Source organism: Polypterus senegalus, chromosome 12, assembly GCF_016835505.1.
Source record: "Polypterus senegalus isolate Bchr_013 chromosome 12, ASM1683550v1, whole genome shotgun sequence".
NCBI classification, from domain to species: Eukaryota; Metazoa; Chordata; class Cladistia; order Polypteriformes; family Polypteridae; genus Polypterus; species Polypterus senegalus.
In genome coordinates this window covers 76760636-76773753 of record NC_053165.1, presented here as the reverse complement: position 1 = coordinate 76773753, position 13118 = coordinate 76760636, and the positions used below count along the sequence as shown (strand labels likewise).

Genomic DNA, 13118 nt, shown 5'->3' with positions numbered 1-13118 from the left:
ACAGGGTGCGAGCCGAACATTGCTCTCCAAGATTAAGAAAGACCTTCTGAATGGTCTCAGATGTGTACTTCCATTCTTTGGGATACTCCATATTTAAGGCATAAATCAACCCAAACAGTACACAAAAGCAGTGGGATAATCTGGCAGTCCTTCAACCACAACAGTGTCCTCAATCACAACTGCCATGCTGTCTAGTGTCCTGGAATCTTTTCATCTCTGACCATTTCAATCATCATGATTTTCACACCTTGAGTGTCCAATTCCTTTGACTTAGTTACCTTAAAAACATATAAAAACAAATGTTGTAATACACCATTGTGAACAACAGTTGTTAGTTTTATGATGATTGGGGGGAAAAAAAAAACTTACCAAACAAGTCTTCAATAGTGGTGTGTGCTCTCTCAGGTAACGTGGAAGGCCTTTCAATGCAACTGATCTACGGTGTTCAGTTATGTCTGTAGTCTGGAAAGATGAAAGATTTATGGTATTATAAAACAACAAAAGGAGAGACAAGCTTTCTTATATTGATATCACAACATATATTTACATTTCAATACATTTAAAAATACATGTTAATGAATACATTTCTTAAATGCATAAATAGTTTCACATGTAAAATATTTTTTATGTCACACTTCAGTGGCCGCTTATGCTGGTCAACATCACTGTTAGCCGGAGCCTTATTCTGGGAGCACAGAGGACTCAACAAGAGGCACAATAGGGTGCCAGTTTACCAGAGGGTACACACAGACAGACCCCCACAATTCTCATACACTCACACCTGGACAATTTAGTTAGACCTAAGCGGTCTTTCATTGGTTTGTGGGAGGAAACTCACTTCCGTTTAATTTAATGTTTTACATTTTTCAAATCACCATTAAAAGTATACTGGGTAATCTTTCTGCTTCTAAATTATTGGAAGTTTAAACATCACTTCTTAAAGATGTAGAATTAGATGTTGAAGTTCTACACTGTTCAAAAAAATTCATATATGAAACCTGGTCTACCCATGGATGAAAACATAAATGGAAAGTAAGGATCACATAACAGGGTGGGAACACATGAACACACTGAATTTGTATTTTACATGAATAAAATACATTTATAATTTTTATGAACAAAATTTACTTTGGCTTAAATTGTCTGAGTGTGAGTGTGTCGGTGCTTGTGTGTGTTTATAATACAGTATCTGAACTGGTGCTTCATCCAGAGTGTCCATTTGAAAACATTTAAGCATTTATATTGAACACATGGTATCAACATGGTGTTACATACAATGTCTACTGTAAGGTATAGTATGTAATGTAACAAGAATTATGCAACTAAATTGACAGACACAATAGACATGATTGCAAGGCAGCCTTATACACATTTGTCAATAACCAGGATGACAAAAAAAAACACCCTACTTAAACAATAATAAGTAGAAATCTTGAGAGGAAACAAAGTTTACAGTCCACATGAACCCTGAAAGCTTAGTCAAAATATAATTAGACATAATTACAGAAAAAAAACATTTAACTATTTCTTTAAATGACTGGCACTAACTAACCAGAACTTGATTATCACCTGCTGATCAAGTCTTTCCAAAAGGGTCCCGATTTCATCACCTCCTTTTGTTCTGAACAAGCGAATAAACCCAATTGCATACGTTTCCAAAGCAAACAGGAAGGTTTTATACAGGTCGATTCCGTTATTCATTTGAATTCTCCATACACCTGAAAGATACATACAGAAATTACCAATGGCATTAATATTTATAAAATCCCATATTAAAAAATGAAATCAAATTCACATATGACATTACCTGATGCTGTAAGAAGAGGCCTGGCCATTTCTCTTTTACAAGTGACACTAAAGGTTGTTCTTGAACAATTTCTTGTCGTCTCATGGAGAATGTAATGTCCATTTTTCATTTAGAAGGGTCATGTTGAAATTTTTCTTCTTAAGTTCATCTACCATGGCTCTCCTCTCACATTCCAGTACTTCTTCATTGATACCTGGTGGATGGTCAGGCAGGAAGTTTATCTCCGCATGCTTTGGTTTTTTAACACCTTTCTTTTTCTTTTGGTTTACCGTGACTTCAAAGCAACCAGCGCTGCGCAATTTTTGACGATAGTTGCCCATCTTGTGCTTTAGGCTCATTTTCCATGCCTGCCACCCCTTCTCAGGTCCAGGCTCAGACAAACAAGGGTGCTTGGAAACAAGTTCCCTTGCAACACCTTCAAACTCTTTGTCAGTGGGGTAAGCTTTGAAAGAATACATTAGCTCGGCTAATTTGTCTAATATTTCCATTTTCATATCACGGGGCACATTCAAAGTTGTTTGTTCTTTCTCATATTGTTCATTGCCTTTTCTGAGTCGGATCTCTACGTCAAATGAAAAACTTGGTATGAGAAATTTTGATGGCCACTGATTTACACGGTGACAAGAACTGGATGAGCTTGGGCCGGACTCTACTGATACCAGACTTGCTGTATCTAAAGTGTCAAAAGAAACATCTGATGAGTCTTTGTCAGGTTGTTCTATTGGGCTCATCATTAGTTCCCAAAAAATTCTTATAGTGGCTTTTTGGGTGGAAGTTCCTCCACATTATGTAGATTGCAAAGCCGATAATCAAAGTCAGGATCTTCATATTGCATTGAAAATCCTTTCTCAATCTGTAGCTTTTTCGATAGCATTTCTTTGAGGTCTTCAAGTGAAGAAGGGTTGGGAATGGATACTTTTTGTATATTGTCAGGTCCAAGAATAACTCGAAGTAGCATAGTGACAAATGTTACTAAAAAAGATAAAAAAAGATGTTCAATATAATTACAATAAGTGGCTAACAAATGATAAATCTCTTGAGAGAAATTAAAAGCTTTCCTCTTATTTTGTATGGTGTAAGAGGATAAAAGTCATTCAGCTGTTCTGGACGAACAAGAATTACATCTCCATAGTTACACCTTGTAATTTCATATGACCGAAGATGTTCAATGTACCACGAGCTCTGTTTTTCAACAACAAATGAAACTTCACCATTTATTATTAAAATATTCTGAATGAAGGCAAAGTCAGGTAGACCAGAACAAGAACCCACAGATATTACCATACAGTACCTTTTGAGTAAGTAGTTCCACGCAAACATACAGTATGTGTGACAGACACCATGTTTTGGCCTGGATACCCTTTACTGATAATATCTTTAAGCTTTGGTTCAAGGAACTGGGTTTGGACCACCTTTACTTTGCCAGGTTGCAATAAAGGCTTAAAAAAACTGGGCGAGTCCAAAACATATGCCAGCAATAACTGATGTTGCCTTGCCAAAGTAACTATAATGTTTTTAAAACTGCGTGAATCACGAACTACCCTCTTGAAAAAACTATGCTTAGATTCAAACCTCATGCTCCACAGATCAACTAAGGGGCCAAAACATCTTATCATATTTGGATAATGCTCTATGAAATGGTGTTTGGGTTTTAGTTTTTCATTTGGAAACACTTCTTGAAACAGCTGTCTGTGTCCTGAGAGTTTTGACTCCAAATAGCACAATGTTTCCTCGGAAAATTTTTTGGAAAATGCAAGTTCCACAATATCCTTCAGGTCCATTAAAATTTCCCAAGTTTTCTCTTTTTCTGGCACTAAACTACCAATCATCAAAGATAAGAGTCTTAACAGTGTCCAATTCTCATGCCCATTACCACCAGTTGTTTTTTTGGAATGGAAGGCTTGTGAAATTTTTTGTGGCCGATTAACTTTATCAGAGTGGTCATATGGAAAATTCTGGATAATAGTGTTAAGGCAGTCAAGTGTGAAATAATTATCTTTAATCAACTTGTGCAAACAAACACTTAATTCAAAAGGCACAACACCCTCAAGAAAATCATGAAGAAGGTCTGGTGGAAACCCAGTTACAGAGTGGAAAAAAGTCAAATGCTTACTCAACACACATTCAGCTTTCACACCACTGGCAGACTCAAGACTGGGGTTTGTTTTAAGCTGAGTGATTAAATCATTGTGCCCCTGTTGTGCTCTAATTTGAAATAATCCTTGTCGTACATCTATGCTCTGAATGTCACTCAGTGATGCTAAACAGAAACGACAGAATTTGCCTACCTTGACACTCTACTGCAAGACTATGTGCAGCAAGATTATCGGCAGAAACAGCAAACACAGTCCCTCTGATGTTTCCAGAAAGTTTACTGATGTACAAACCTTCTTGTTCAAGCATCTTTAAATCTTTGACTAATGGATCAAAAAAAGCTTCATAACCAAACTCTTTTACATCCACACTTTTGCTTATAAGTGCTAACTGTATTGCATTGAGATTGCTTCAAATTCTGATGGCCAGTTAAGAAGAACCCAGTATACTGCAGTTAACTTGTGTTTCTTGCGTGAAGTGCCAAGTGGATTGGCAACTTCAAAATCATCAATGTACAAACAAATAGCAATTCTGAACTCTCTGGAACCAAGAAGTTTGTTTTCTTTATAAAACTTTCCATCAAGATACGACATATAATATCCTGGTATCTCCACTGGAGTATTCAATGTGTTCTCCAAAACATCATCTCGACCCAGCAAAGTTGTTAACACTTTCCGTATTGGAACATAAACAAATGACTTGTTTTTTATTCGGTTGAACACAAACTCAACTGGTTCAACTACAGCAAAGTTTTTCTTAAAATAAGCCTTTCTTTTGTGACCAGTAGCAAGTGTTCCTCCTTCACAAGCTTTTAAAATGGGTTGCTTTTGTGAATGGTGTCTGAAATATTTGCAAGATCAGAGTTACCAAGAGTGCAGCCATTTTTCTTCAAAGTGTCCACAATAATATTTAAGGTTTGGGATTCTGAAAGTTCTGAGATCTCTTTTAAATTTTCAATAATCTGTTGCACTGCATTTTGTGAAACGTGCAGCACAGTTTGCATGCACAAAAGAAAGCAGCAAGCTTATGTTCAATTGCTAAATCTAAATTTTCTCCTTCAACAACAATACTTGTTAAAATGTTACTGCTACACGCCTCTGTGGTATCTTCACCATTATCAGAGTCCTCTAAAGTACAGCAAGCTTCACCTAATTCATCCTCTACAAGCACCACAGACGTTCTAAAATCCTTCAACGAGTGATTTTTGTGTTTTCTATTAATGTGCACTCGGAATGTGGAAAGAATGTTGGTTTTAAAAATACAATTAGAATATGGACATTTCACAGTTTCATAGTTTTTCAAGTGTCTGCTCAAATGAATAATATAAGTCCTTTCTTTGCAAATGTCTCTGAAATGACAGTTTTCACAGTTAAATGTCGCACACTCCGATTTATCACTTTTATAATGCACGCGGCTTAGGTGCGTTTTTAAAGCTCCTATTGTATTAAATAAAGCTAAACAGTCAAGTACAAACACTGCACTCTTCTGTTGGTTAGATGATGCCAGTGTTTTAATCGATAGTGCTTAATCAGAATGTGTTGTTTTTCATGTGAAAATTTGCAATAACGACAAGGTATTAATGGCGTGGACATTATTTTGTTATTTAAACTCGACTTCCTTAAACTTTAAAATTGGCACATTCATTAACATTTCTGATATAACAAGACTATATAAACTAGGACTATTCTGAATTTTTGACAGAAAAATAAAGAAGTGCAACTAAAGTGAAACGAAGTAAACTGCTTAGCTATGCAAACAATTCACGGCTCACGCTATTAGACTTCCTCCTTTACGGCAGGTTAATTATTCGCGAATTATTATGAAGCTGACCGCTTTCCTTAACTCACACTGTCAATGTCAGAGAATATCACGTACCTCAGAACTAAACAAAATCTTCACAAAATACCGCATGCAATGAAAATGGAGTCACTTTCCTGAATCTGCCGGAAGTGTAAGTCAAACAACGATTTAGACATGCGTGAATTAAACAGAACGTTTTTACCTTGTCGTAACTTAAAGTTTTACGTTAACTTTAAGAGCAATACTTGAAATGTGAAAAACTTGATTTAATATTTTTATCAACTTCGTTTCCTACAAAAAGTTGAAGCAACTTATTTTTATAGCATTCCAGAACGATTTTTAGATGTCATTTTTTACAGTGCGGGCCCTCTGCTTTGTTCACAAATGGACTCCTTTCGCGGCAGTCGGGCGTCAGTTTGTGGAGCCCAAAGGATCAAATCACGCAAGATGCTTCCTCTGAGGATCTGCCTGGATATCTCACTCTAAAAAATAAAATTGAGTTTACGGTAAAGTACTGGCGGCTGCGGTTGGTAGAATTTTACCGTGAAAACGAAAAAGCCAATATTTTCTGGTCTGCGGTATAACTTTATATAGTAAATAACTGTTTTTTCGCACATTCCAGTAGAAGTGAACGTTTAACCTGATATCTGTAATGAATATGCCGATCAATAAACCAGTAGACAATACGGTCAGGATCAAACACCAGCACACAGTTTGCATCAGTAAAGAATTCAATGTTCTGTAGCGCTATGGCACATCGTCTGGTGGAGAAGTACAGTTTGCTTTGCGGTCTGTGGTGTCCTGTGGTGTCCTACCGGTGTGCCAGCTTATCGAATAAGATCCCCAGACATCAGCGACCAGCACCTCCGAATCCTTCAGCACGCAGGGAGTCGCAAATCCCAAATCTGCTCACTTTCAGTTTTTTTCCCTGCTGTTCACAGGTGGGCGGGTCACCAATACGCTGAAAGGGGCGTGTCCTTATGCAAATATCGTACCTCCGGTGTTACTGAAAGTGCGTTTTACGTATTACTGTTGTTCACCTTCGCCATTTGACAGATTTACACTAAAGTTAACATCGATTCTTTCAGTGTATCAGTAAACGGCATGTGGCATATTGTGAGGGTCAAACAATACTTGGCTGTAAAAAGTAATGAAACGTGCTGTTTAAGGTATAAAGCCAAATTAACATTTACATGTCTCTAAATGTTCATTTGGCTTGCCGTATATGCAGGTACTTTTCAGTAGAGCAGAAGACAACTTTCCTGTATTCAGAAAAGGTATTTTACTTTCACTGTTCACAGTATTTTTACCGTTACGTTTACTGACATTTTTTACTGTGTACTTGTTTTTGACATTTCAGACCTGCAGCTTCTACTGACATTACCAGGGTCACGTTAACGGAAAGAAAAATGCAAAGATAAAATGCAAATGTCTTTGTGTAATAAACGAAAACTGCAGCAGGGCGACCTAAATTCGCAAGTGCGATCAGAAATGACGGAGAAAAAAAAAATAATAAAAAATATAAAAGACAAAAGTCTCAGAGCCTTGGCAGGAAGAAAGTTAAAAATAACAAGAAGAGAAGAAGAAAAGTAGAAATAAAACCCAAAAGGCTCCAACCTTCAACTGATAAGGAGCGAAAGAGAGGGTGGCAGTGCCAGGCAGTGAAGAACCGAGACGGACGAAGCATGAAGTGGGCAAGAAATACTAAAGGGGAATGAGAACGGAGGTCGGAAACTCTGAGAACCTTTAAGAAGGACCAGGAGGAGAAATGGGGGCAGCTGGGCTGTCATCTGAACACACGCGCTGGCCGAGAGGACTGAATGGCCTCCTCTTTACCTTCCGTTCGACTTTAAATACTCAGAGCCGCTCGTGGCTGCTTGAGGGGGGCTCTGAGAAACGCAAGACTCACGTAAAGTCGCTCGCTAGTCGGCCGTGGAGCTTCACGAGGCTGTGCTCCGCACGGGCCACAAGAGGGCGCGCCGCCACCAAAGCTGAGAGATGTCCTCGCTTGGCTCTCATTTGAGTCTTTCGCTTGTTTCTTGGGACACCTCGGAGGTGACGCAATGGCATTGGGTAGAAAGAGCTGCGAAATGACTGAGACAGAGCGATCAGCGGGCATCAGAGGACAGCGAACACACCGAGGGCTTCAGTAACCTGTGTGTACCTGTAGATGGGGGGGCTGAACGGGTGATAGACGGCGAAACGTCACCCGAGCACGCTGAACGCTGCACTCCATGGACCCCTGGAATGTTACATTTTATAAACCGAGAAGGTTCAAGGAGGCAGAAAGAGACCCCCGGGAATTAAGTAAACAGAGAAGATAAGGGGGTCGCTTGGGGACGCAGGAACAGCCATCGTGACCTGAGAAACATCGGCGGGATCAGCGCAGGTAGCGTCATTAAAAGTGCGACTTCACCAGGCGCCTCGTTCAGCGTCGCTCGTTCGGGGGTCCACAAACGTGCTGGGTGCTCATGGCTGGCATATTCTTAGGGATGGACAATACTGCTGTTTTAGAAATCGATAATGAACAAGGAGACCTGTCTGGGTTCGCTTCACGGGTCCTCCATGTGTGGAGTCTGCATGTTCTCCCCTTGTTTGCTTGGGTTTCCTCCTACAGTGCAAAGACATGCAGGTCAGGTGCATTGGCGGTCCTAATTTATCCCTGGTGTGTGTGTGTGCCCTGCGGTGGGCTGGCAGCCTGCCCGGGATTTGTTCCTGCCTTGTGCTCTGTGTTGGCTGGGATTGGCTCCAGCAGACCCCAAGACCCTGTGTTAGGATATAGCGGGTGGGACAAATGACTGACTGACTGACCGACTGACCAACATGATGATACAAGTATTGTGTGTGTCGATATTTCTGATACTTTTTTAGAACATGATGATCGTGATTTAGAAAGGCTAACATTTATTGGTCAGGCGGTATTTAATGAACTAATGTCACATCCTAACACATTTATTACTACACGTCTATTAACTGAATGAACTTGTCGTGTCATTGTCATCCACTTAATCAAGAGCAGGGTCGTGGGGTCCAGGAGTCGATCTCAGCTGTCATGGAGCGCAAGGCAGAAACAAACACACAGACAAACAGACACACACACACAGACACACAGACAGACACACACACACACACACAGACACACAGACACACACACAGACAGACAGACAGACAGACACGCACACACACAGACAAACACACACAGACACACACACATACACACACACACACACACCCACACACACACACACCAGAATGAAGGTACAAACGTAGGGAAGATGAACTTTCAGGTTTTCATAAAGATTTGCTGATCTTTTTCATACGTGTCAAACAACTGGCGGTCATTTCATGAAAGCACTGGACCCCAGAAACACTAACACAGACACACGATGTCCCCACATTCACATTCTGCCCTTGCGTTTTATCATGAAAGACTTTGGCACGTTAGCTTAGCACTCTGTTACACTTCAAAACTCCACTTTCCCCCTTGAACCTCTGGACCTAGTGGTCCATGTGTCACCCACCGATGCCAGCTTTTCACTCAGCTGTCTTTATTCCAGGAGGCTTAGGGATAATCCAGGTGGTGTCCTCTCAGATAGTAAAATGCCATCTTTCCTATGAATCCCATTTCTTCTCAGTATGGAGTCCCATCCAATGACCTTACCGAGGCTGGGGAGACCTGCAGGTCATTGAATGCTCTTCTGAGATCCTTCTGGACTTCTTGATTGAGTTGCTGCTGCACACTTTGGGTCATTTTGGCCAGTTGCTGGAGACCCAAACGTGCCCATGTGCCATGGTGTGCCCCACACTACTCTGCCTACCACACCTTGTATATGGCTGATGATTCCATTTGTTATCAGGTGCATCATGAGGGTTGAGAACCTTGACGGAGCATCCTGTGCTCAAGGAGACCGGTGGAAATGAAGGGGACGTGCAGCCAGGAAGGACATTTTTAACTCAGGGCTTGTGGGAATCTCAAACAAACTACGGAGACATGCAGCTGATGCAGAAACCTGGACAACCTTTCAGGCGGATCAGGGTGAGACACGGGGACAGCTAAATGATTAACTAAATAAACGAATGTCAAATGGGCTGAATGTCTCCTCCCATTTGTCACGTTTTTAATGCTCCGATGACACCGGGGTCCGCCCTTTTGTTTTGCAGTTTCATGGCATCTCCAAAGAAAGTGGGTGGAGCCAACCAGTGCCAGGCTCCTCCCCTCATCTTTTATTCTGTTTGATGTCACAGGTTAGCAGCTAAGACAATAAAAGCAACTTCTCTTAATTGACTTTATTGGATATAAAATAAATAAATTCTGCATTAAGAATATAAATTAATTAAATTGCAATCATCATTTGAGTAAGAAAATATAAAGCAGTGCATTTCTTTATCCAAAGAGCCAGCCGCCATTGTCAGCCCTCAGGAGGACACTTGAGGAGCCTTCACTTCTACAAGCCCCTCCTGAAAGTCTGACGAGACACCAAAGCCCCGAATTTGAATTCTTTTTTAAACGCGACGTTTCCTGAGCTGTGCAGTTCTCCTAAATTTCAAGGAAGAAGGCAGTGAGTGGACAAAAGTGGTCACCTTTGTCCATCTGTCCATCAAAGTCCCTTAGACGTGTAGGTGGCAGCCAGGGTGCTCCTCAACTCCATATTTGCCCACAATACTTCATGATAAGCGGAGCTCCTGGCAGGTCGGAGGACATCAGTGCAGATTCACAAGCTTGTCGGCTACTCGAAGGCCTGCAAGACAAAAAGACACAAAGCTGAGGACACCAAATCACCACGGGCTCCTTCTGCTTGCACCCCTGACTCCATGCTGCTCTTATGTCTAACCGTCAATCTGTTTGAGGGCTTGGGTGACAGGACAGGATCGAGAAGAGATGGAAGATGTACTTTGAAGAGCCTAACAAAGAAAATCCAAGGGAAGTATTTGGGGATGGAGCATCAAATAACGGGCGAGAGGAAGTAACGGAGACAATGAAGAGAATGAAAAACAGAAAGTCAACAGGACCACTGAAATACCATCAGAAGTATGGAAGAGGGAGTAGATGTGTGGTGGGACCTCATGCAGAAGATCTCTGAAGAGGACAGATGACCAGAGGAGGGGAGGAACAGTGGGATTGTGCCCATTTATAAGGAGAAGTGGGATATTCAGGATTGTGGAAACTACGGGGGCATAAAGCTCATGTCACAAAATAAGACATTTGGAGAAAGGGTTATGAAGAGAAGAAACCACCACAGGGGAGGAGCACATTGGTGTTATGCCAGGGAGATGAACAACTGAGGCAGCTGACAGAGAAACATGGGCAAGAACAGAAAGGATTGCATATGGTGGTCACCGATTTGAAGAAGGCTTAGGATGGAGTGCCATGTCAAGAGGTCTGGAGGTGCATGAGAGTGAATTGAGGACCAGAGATGTGTTTGAGGACTGTCCAGGATACGCAGGAGGGAGTAAGGACCCAGCTTAAAGGTGATCTTGGGGTAGCAGACAAGATCCCAGTTGGAGGAGGTCTGCAGCAGGAGTCTTCTTAAGCCCTCACCTCTGGTTACAGATCAGTTGAGTCATGGGATTAAAGAGCAATCACCCTTGGTGCAGACGTTTTGTGTTGTGTGTCACCAGGAAGGAGGAAGTGGAGAGGAAGTTGGAAGAAGGAAGAAGGGCTATGAAGATAGAGGATGAAGATAAATAGAAGAAGACAGAATGGCTGAAGTTTAATGATGATCAGGATTCAGAAGTTAGCGTGCAGGGAGGGCCATTGAAAAGAGTGGAAAAGCTTAAATATCGACCTTCAGTGGTGGACCAACATGGAGAATCAGATGGAGAGATAATCCATAGAGTGCAGGGTGGAGGGAACAATTGGAAGAAGGTATGAGGAGTGTTTTGTGATCGGGTGTGAGAGGGTGAGGTTCACTGGTAAGACCGGCAGTGATGTAAGGAGCTGAGACCTGGGCAGGAAAAGGAGAGCAGGGGAAGAAGATGGATGTGTGGAGTTACAGAAAAGGACAGAATAAGAAATGAGACAATGAGAAATACAGGAAATGTGGGAGGGAAGTCTAAGAAAGTACAGGAAAGTCGGCTGAAGTGGTATGGACATCTAACAAGGACAGACGAGGAATTTGTGGGAAATGTAGAAGAGAAAGTGAGGCGGAGATGGAGAAATAAAGAAAAAGACGAAGAACCAGGCTGTATGGAGAGGGATGATCAGACACTTCATCCCCACACAGAAGATGATGAGGAAAAGTTACATTCGGATAAGATCAAAGTGCCATGGTGGGGGCCCAGTAGAGGGCGCTCCAGAGCTGCGAGCTGCACACTTACGTCATAAAGATGAGCGCTGAGGTCAAAGGAGTCAGGTGACTTGAGGGAGCAGGCGCGTGCCAACTTCTTGAACAGGTGGGTCTTCAGGGCCTGAGGAGGGAGAAGGAAAAGGACATCAGGAGTCAAATGAGGAGCCAACAAAGTGTGACACAAGGGACTCAGACAGGACACAATTCAATGAGCTTGGAGACGCGGGCAAGAATGCTGCTGCATCTGTGAGGCCATCTGACTGTAGTAAATGGCGCTATATTAGGGGGGCTCCCATGTACTGAGGCTGTAGAGAAAGACGCTCTGTTAGGGTGGTCACCTGCCTTTACTGTCAAGCGCTATATCTGTGTGGCCATCTGCTGCTAGTGTTATGATCTGGTGACCATTGGGCTCCACCACATTAGCACAGCCCTGTGACTCCAGTTGTTCGGACCGACTACTCTGCTAATTCACTCCTTACTATGGTGGCTCCCAGTATTGCGCAGGCACTGCCCCTTAGATGTGACATTTTCAGTGAATTAAAAATAGTCATCGGCTCATTAAAGCACAACAAGCTGAAACAGAGGGACATAAGCAGAGAAGCTGGGTGACACAAACTGACACTAGATGGCTTCCCTAAGGTCAAAGCTGTGAAAGGCACTGCAAGCGTAGAAACCTCAGAAAGAGCAGACAGCACAACAGAGAAGGATATGAAAGGTGCTCCATGACAGGGAGGTCCACCTGAACTGCACTTACCACCACAAGGACCACTAGGATCAGGATGATGAGCAAGCTACAGAGCACAATGATGGCGATGGCATAGCCTGGGAAGGGCGTTTGAGCTGGTGGGACCGGGTGGCTGGAGGAAAACCAAAATCAAGGTTACCACTGGGACATTCTCAGGACCCTGTACACTTTCAGGTCCCACTTGTCCCTGCCCGCTGAACTCACCACTGCCCACTATGGACCAGGGGTCCAGCTGTATTCCCTGTAGGTTGACCTGGGAGATTCCACTCAGGAGGGTGTTGGTCACATCGCTGCTGGTGGTTGTGTCTGGTTTGTACATGAAGGTGGCGCTGGTGATCACTGAGCCCATCCTGCAAAGAGAAGTGGACATCTGGTGTGATGGGTG

General features: G+C 42.3%; 2 long non-coding RNA genes across 2 annotated transcripts; both read right to left on the bottom strand.

Moving 5' to 3' along the window:
• Positions 1 to 207: 207 nt before the first annotated feature.
• Positions 208 to 1678, bottom strand: LOC120541089. The gene is made up of 3 exons (XR_005635943.1): positions 1570 to 1678; positions 370 to 462; positions 208 to 278 (listed from the first exon to the last, which is right to left on the bottom strand). It is a non-coding gene; the product is annotated as an uncharacterized LOC120541089 (long non-coding RNA).
• An 8535-nt stretch (positions 1679 to 10213) lies between these two features.
• On the bottom strand, positions 10214 to 12840 carry LOC120541088. Its single transcript, XR_005635942.1, has 3 exons — positions 12743 to 12840; positions 12020 to 12109; positions 10214 to 10440 (listed from the first exon to the last, which is right to left on the bottom strand). It is a non-coding gene; the product is annotated as an uncharacterized LOC120541088 (long non-coding RNA).
• Between the last annotated feature and the right edge of the window lie 278 nt (positions 12841 to 13118).